Here is a 7779-nt window from a genome sequence, read left to right on the forward strand (position 1 = left end):
GATCTCCACACCCCACCCCCCCATGGGCGCGCATGCGCCCTCCCTCCCTTTTTTGTTGTTATAGACTAGCATTTTACAAAATCATGTATTTTGGCTAATAAATGACCTTACAAGTTTTTCTTAAAGTATGGTGATGCTCATATGTTCAAGTGCACCATTGGCTAATAAAAAAAGAAAAAATAACTCATGGATATTAAGACAAGGTAACAGAGTCTCATTTTCATAGTTTAAATATCACTTTCATTACTTAAGCAAAGAAACTTCCACACATATTATTAAGTATAGCATGGATAATGACTTTGAAAGATCATATAAAGAGTTACTTACAAAGGTGAGGTAATGAGGAGTAGAAGGTGGATTTTAGGCTCTTGGAAGTGAATGAGAGTGAGCAAAATAAAGAGAAGATGAGAGAAATGTGACTAGTTAGAATGAAGGGATGGTGTTCTGAAAATTGGGGTGGGGGGGTTGGTATGAGACAATTTTGCTTTTCTTGAGAAGTCAAAAAAGCAACCATGCCCCTCCCAATGTGGAAAACTTTACCCTATTAACTAGTCCATCATATGTAAAGTTTTGTTTTTCCCTTACCAAGGTAGTCATTTCTATGTAAAAGTTGGTGCTACCAAGAAAAATTAAGAAAAATGACTAATTCTTGACCCTTTTTTTCCAGACGATTTATTTTTAATGACACTTTTCTAAAAAGCATTAGAAATTAAAAAATTTTCAAACAATTTTGACCAAACCGTTAGTAAAAAAAGAAATCACGACGGTTTCTTTTAAAACCGTCGTGAAATTTGTTGATGGTTTGGGAGAAACCGTCTGAAAATGTAAATTTACAGACAGTTTGGATCAAACCGACTATAAGTGTAAATTTCCAGACTGTTTGGTCCCAAACCAGCTGTAAATTTTACAGACAGCTTGTCCAAACCGTCAACAAATGTCAGAAAGTACGATCGAAAAATGTGAAGTGGGTCGTTAATTACTTCACATTTTTATGCCTCCCCCTTAATTTCTTCTTTTCCTCTTCTTTCTCTCCGTACTCCTCCTTTTCCCTTCCTTGTTTTTTCATTTTCTTCTCTTTTTGCCTATGTTCTTTTACTACATCAGCTCCATCCAGCTTCGATAATGGTGTTCCCATCTACTCTTCATCACAGAGCCGCCGCTCTCCGCCTTCTCACCGTCCACCGGCCTTCCTCTGCCACCCCTACAACTTGCAAATCTGGTTTGTAAATCTGTTTTTAACACTATGATTTGCTGTTTTTTACAAATCTGGTTTTTTCAAAGCCCAATTTGTCTTCCTCCGCCACCCCTACCCTCCAGCGCGCCTAGCCAAAGCCTCCCTCCGCTGCTCCTCTCCTTGCCGACCTCCCCCGCGGCTCCAACCGTCCACCACGTGTAGGCGCTTGGTCCTCACTCGCTGGCAAGTGGCTACCACGTGCCTCCCTGCTCTGCCTCCCATCGTCGTTACCACTGGCCCGCTGAGTTTTGGTTTTCTTTTGTTGTGTATTTGGCTATTGCAAATCTATTTTGTGGGAGAGAGAGAAATAGAGGGCTTGAACCAGTGCTGGATTTTCAATGGATTTTCGGTAGAACCAGAGCTGATTTTCAGTGTTGTGATGATTTTGTGTTTGTAGAACTGGAGCTGATTTATATTTTCTATTTATTTTAGGTTTGGATTGTGATGATTCACTGCTGAAAGAAGGGGTTGTGAAAAATTTTGGCTTTGGTTTGTGAAGGATTTTTAGAGACTAGGGAGATGAACCCGGTGATTTTCAATGATTTTTCGATGGATTTTCGGTAGAACCTAGAAGCTATGACCGTAGGAAAAAAAAATTAATAATTTCATATTCAAACTCACGCATGGATTAAAAAAAATAATAATTAATGATTTTGGATGGTTTGGGCAAAACCGTCTAGAATTCATGACGGTTTTACCCAAATCGTCCATAATTAATTTTCCCGGTGCTATAGTCCGAATATTTTGAAATCGTCCACAACAAACCGTCAGGAATTGATTCCTGACGGTTTTTAAACTGTTCTGGACAGTTTTAAACCGTCCAGAAATATATGAATTTTTGTAGTGAAGAGTTTTTCTTAATTAAGTATGATTGAAGTTAGGTAATGCACTTAGTTAATAAAGAGTTATGCTACACTAAAATCATAAGGTTTGATTGTCTATTGTTCTATATGTTGTATGTTATAAATCAAATTAACATTAAATCATGAAATCAATCATTTTTCTAATTTCCTTTAGGGGGCCTTACACATTTCATGAACAAACACTCATTAATATCACATTCTTTAACTTTGCACTTTAATAATTGGGTGAAACTATTAGCAGGACACAATCCTATATATTCTTCAATTCCTAATATTATAATATGCCTTAGGTAGAGCACAACAGTAGTATCTATTCAAATAAAGTAAGAAAAAGTTTTTTTTTTTTTTTTTTATTTGGAAATTTTCTATGGCAAAGCAATCAAAACCCACATGCATGTACGCTTGATTAAGAGTTGTGTAAACTTTTCATACTATTAGAAACTACATGATTGATTGATCAAGTCATGATCAGTGATGTGTTCATGAGCGTATCAATAATAAAATAAACCACTCGCAATAAAACGAATCTTTGCAGGATAGGATTTATGTGAGGGTGTCGAACCTCTTGAACTGTGGGTTGTTGTTAAGTTATTGAAATTAACTCTAATTTTATTCGGAAAAGATATTTGATTTTGGTTTTTTATTTGAAACTAAATAAAAACATAAAAGTAAGATAGTACAGAGAAGTTATAGGGATTGATAGCTCACCACTAATCTCATAATGAAAGTAAATTGCATTTAATATGGAAATTTCACTTACACGAATGATATGAATCGTGTGTGTTTGTTAAACATCCAACGATGTCGTCAATAAATTTCTTTTATTAAGAAATAAAAATAGCCCATCTTCGGTTGATACAGATCATTCACCTAACCACTAAGATGTGGTATGATCCATCTTTCCTAGGTATAAATTATCAAATTTCTTAATTAGCATACATGTAATCAAGGGATAAGCACAACTCATCTTTCGGCAAGGCATGAATTGTTCTACCTAAATTAAACAAACTAGGGTGTAGAGCAATTCATTATTCCTAGGCATGGCCTATCAAACCCTCTTGATTTTGTATCCATTAAAACCGTTGAAAAACCATCATTCACATAATCACAGAAAATATGAATGTTGAGTTCAATCAAGATAAACAATTTTCTAAGACAAGATAAAAAGTTTATCAAAATTGAATATAAATATTAAAGAATAATCTCAAGATTAAACAACCATCATTCATATTCATAGAATTCCCAAAGAAAAACACAATTACACCATAATTACTTGAAAAGGGATTCCTCAATACTCTACTGATGATTTAGCCACTCATGGAGTTGTTGCAAATCGTATTTGTCAGAGAGAAATCTATCTCAAGGAGGTGTTGGACTTTGAAATACTTTTTTCCCTAAAAGTAGCCACTAATCCTATTGATTTCTATTCTCTATTGTGGCATACCCTTAAAGAATGAATTAGAGGCCTATTTATAGGGATTAAGAGAACCTCATAAGCCCTAGAAATCCAAGGAAAAATGTAAGTCAATCTCCTAGTCCAAGTAGGAGACTGAAATCCTAATTCAAGATGGAAAATGACTGATGCCATGTGTTGTACGCCCGAGTGCACTTGAGCCCAAGGGAAGTGCTCTCGAGTGGTAGTGCGCTCGAGCATAGGTGCGCTCGAGCCTAGCTAGTGGGCCGCTCGATCCCATGGCTGCCAGCATGCTTCCAAAGTATCCTTTAAGCCTAATTTCCACAGGGATTTTTGTGTTTGTCATATAAAACCTTGAAACACGAAAACAAAACAAAATTAAACAAAAAACAACGCTAAGGAATTAACAAATTCTAGTTAAGGGGCTCGAATGTGTAATATTTAGCACTTATCACATCCCCAAACTTACATATTACTAGTCCCTTAACAATACAAAATAGAAAATAAACTTAAAAACAACAAGATAAATCATTCTTTCATGAAATGTACGATTGCATTTAGCGTATGCAACAAGCCTTTTAAACCCCTAGGCATCCCTAGAGGACGAGTGAAGTCTCCTGAGGGTTTAACAGGAATGATACCCACAAACATTTTTCCTACCATGTTATTCTCAAGAATGCAGCATTGTAAAAATTATGGTTCTCATTCATTAGCAAGCTTAACAAAACAAACTCCATATTCACACTTTCAGGAAATTAAAAATCAAGCTACTAACATGGCATTATGAGCTATCACAAGATTCAACTAGTATAAAGTGAACTTAACACATAGTCATAAGTTTTTAAAAACTAATCTCAATCATGAATGATTCAATACTCAAAATTTGTTGGACTTCGCATGAGATAAAACAACCAAGGCATATTTTCTTCTTTTTTCTTTTTATATATTTAGACTATACAATACTTAGCTCCCTTAAGCTTTTTAATTGACCCATGTATCGAGCTTTAAGCCAATGACTTCGAAACCAGATGGTTTAAGGGCATTAGATGTCAAGGCACCCCGAATGGCTTACTAACTTGAGTCAAAAAGGCTACGAAGCCAAACTAGTCATGCTATCAATCAAAGAAAACTTTCAACCTTTTGACGCGAACACTCAATGCTTAATGAAACAAGAGTTCCGGTTACTCAATGAAAAGGTCAAAGTGATCAATATTATTTCTGATAGATTTATATATATATATATATACACACACCAAGGTTATTCCTCCAATAAGTTGTCCAACTGCATCCAAAATATTTACAACAAACATAACTGATTTCAAATTTCATACCCCACAGACTATGTGTTGGTGTGCTTGTGAGAATCAAATTGAAACATGTAATATCTCATGTTGCCAAAGAAAGTGCCAAGACTTAGATTCCCTAATGACATGATCATGTGTCCAAAATTTTAAGCTATCTAATGAAATCTAAATCACAATTGAAGTTCGACCCAATTCTTAGAAATAACATAATTAGCCATTCACAATATGTACAATAGGGCAGCAGAATGTTTTTCCTACCCCTAAACTTAAATGATACATTGTCCCCAGTGTATAGATAGAGATACAATACCGGGTGGAAAGAAAAAGGTTGGGTTGGTTGTACCCCCAAACTTCAATGCAAGAACCAATGTCCTGAAAAACAAAGCACTACTCCAGCTGTGTAATAAAAATAAGCATACATCATGAAAAACAACAGGAGAAATGTCAGTAAGAAAAACTAAAAATAAAAAAGACAAATAAAAAATAAACAAAAAGACAAATAAGGAAATAAAGTGGGTTACCTCCCATAAGCGCTAAATTTAACGTCTTTAGCCAGACTCTTCAAAATTTACGTCCTATAGGTCGATCAATGAATGAGAGTGCAAAACAACCCTCAGTCAGAATGCCAAAACTTAAAAATAAAAAATAAAAAAAGGTGGCTGAGCCACCACTTTGGCCGATCTTGGGGGTGGTTCTGCCAACCGTATGGCCAAAGAGGAAAAAAAATAAAAATAAAAATTGTAGAGTGTTTTGGAGGGCCACAACCCTCACAAATATTTGTTCTTTTTTCTTTTTGGGGTGGTTCGGCCACCCTAAACTGGCTAAGGGGGTGGCTGAGTCTCTCCTTTAGTCAAAATGAGGGTGGCCAGCCAACCCATTTTGTCCAAAGGAGTGGCTGGGACACCTTTTTTTTTTTTTTTTAACTTATTATTATTATTATTATTACTAAAGTTTTTAATATTTTTATTTTTTTAAGTTTTAATTTTTAATTTAAATATTTTTAATTTTTATTTTATATTGTGCCATGTGTTAACCATCATGGGTTGACACAGGGCAGATCGTTAAATATTAACGGAAAAATAGACAAAGCTATTATGTCCATCTTTTTACAAAACCCTAATAACATTTTATGATAAAAATTACAACTAAAGTACCAAAAAAAATAAAGTGTTTAAAACACATATATCAAATATGATCTTAACTCTAAAAATTAGAAACAATTGGAGTGGTTTTGACGGAAACGACTCCCCAGTTTTTTCCCCGCATCCCTAATATTCAGCGGGATGCTGAAATTAAAGCGGGAGGATCCAGCGACTTCAATCAGAGAGAGTGAGATCGAGAGAGAGATTCACCGAGAGGCTGAAAGAGAGAGAGAGAGAGAGAGAGAGAGAGAGAGAGACGATCTTAACGGTGACGACTTTGTCTCCCCTGTTTTTTAGAAACGTTTCAAAGATGGATCCGTGACCTTTCCAGTACTGGTACGCTTCTTGTTTCTCCTATTCATGTTTTTATTTGCTTTAGTTGTTTTTTGCTCCAATTTTGTGAATGATGCTTGAAACTTGAAGACTTTTTTCCTTTAATTTTGATTTGTGTTTTGCTGGGTTTCTTGTTTCGCGCATTTTTGGTATCGTGATTTCTTCTCTAGGCTTTTGCTTAACAAGACTGATGAATCAGTTAAAAAATGTTGAAATCCACACTTATATAATTTTTATTGTAAACTTTTAATTGGGGTGGCGTGGGAATCATATGGAGCTTGTGGAAGAGAAATGGTTTTTCTTCTTAGCAGGTTTTGCGTTGTGTTTAGTTTAGACGGGATTCTAATAAATTACTAAGAGGTAGCTTCTTATTATTCTCATTGGCGCTGATCATTGAAGGAGACGAGGCTTTCTGTAGAGGTAAAGTAACTGATAATGAAGAAAAGGCTTGTCCTCAGCAGTTTAAAAGGCTACTTTTCTTCTCTGGAAATGATTATTTGGGCTTGAGCTCACATCCGACAATTGGAAATGCTGTTGCAAAGGTGTGCTTGATGATATTTCTTTTCTCAAAGTTTACTTTTGCCAGATTCATAGGTTTTGTTATTTTTATTTTTATTTTTAAAATTACCCCCTTCTCCTGTACACACTGCTATAACATCATGAACTTTATTGTAAACCAGGCTGCCCAAGAACATGGAATGGGCCCAAGGGGTTCTGCTCTAATTTGCAGCTATGCCAATTACCATAGGCTACTAGAGTCAAGCTGGGCAGATCTGAAGAAAAAAGAGGTAATAGTGTATAATAATTGTTAGAAGATTTTGTTAGGATGTCAGAGGTCTATTATGTGAAGTAACGTGGCAGTTTCTAGAGTAAGCAAAGTGAAGTGCAGTCTAGCTGAATTCTTCTAGAAGGGATTAAACAGTGTGTTTTGTGAGCCAGCTAGAGCTTTGTTGTTTTATTCATTTACTATGTCGTTTTAAGCTTTTCTTAGGGAGTATCATTTGAGTCTATGGGGTGTGCGTTTTGTAAGAGGCTATATAAGTCTCAGCAGGAGATTAGGAGGGTATGAATTGAATTGTTAGCTTGTTCATTTATGAACGATGGAGGCCCTTGGCTCCTTAAATTGCCAAGAACTTGGAGATTAACCATCTCGAATTGGCCTTATTGAATACAATTCTCTATTTCTATTCTCTCCTTTCTTGATTTCTTCTTCTTTCTTTTTTTCATTTTTCTTTACTGAATTATTGTAACAGTTCAAGAGAATTGAATTGTTAGCTTGTTCATTTGTGAACGATGGAGGCCCTTGGCTCCTTGAATTGTCAAGAACTTGGAAATTAGCCGTCTCGAATTGGCCTATTGAATACAATTCTCTATTTCTATTCTCTCCTTTCTTGATTTCTTCCCTTTTTTTTTTTTTTTTCATTTTTCTTCACTGAATTACAGTAACAACAGTTCAAGGCAACTGTTACATAGGATTAGAAGAATCTGT

General features: G+C 35.5%; 1 long non-coding RNA gene across 1 annotated transcript; it reads left to right on the forward strand.

The window, feature by feature from the left end:
- The first annotated feature begins 6024 nt into the window (after nt 1–6024).
- Nucleotides 6025–7481, forward strand: LOC133880557 (uncharacterized). Its single transcript, XR_009902327.1, has 3 exons — nt 6025–6293; nt 6690–6832; nt 6971–7481. It is a non-coding gene; the product is annotated as an uncharacterized LOC133880557 (long non-coding RNA).
- The last annotated feature ends 298 nt before the right edge of the window (nt 7482–7779 follow it).

This window comes from Alnus glutinosa, chromosome 10 (genome assembly GCF_958979055.1).
Source record: "Alnus glutinosa chromosome 10, dhAlnGlut1.1, whole genome shotgun sequence".
In the NCBI taxonomy this organism is placed as follows: Eukaryota; Viridiplantae; Streptophyta; class Magnoliopsida; order Fagales; family Betulaceae; genus Alnus; species Alnus glutinosa.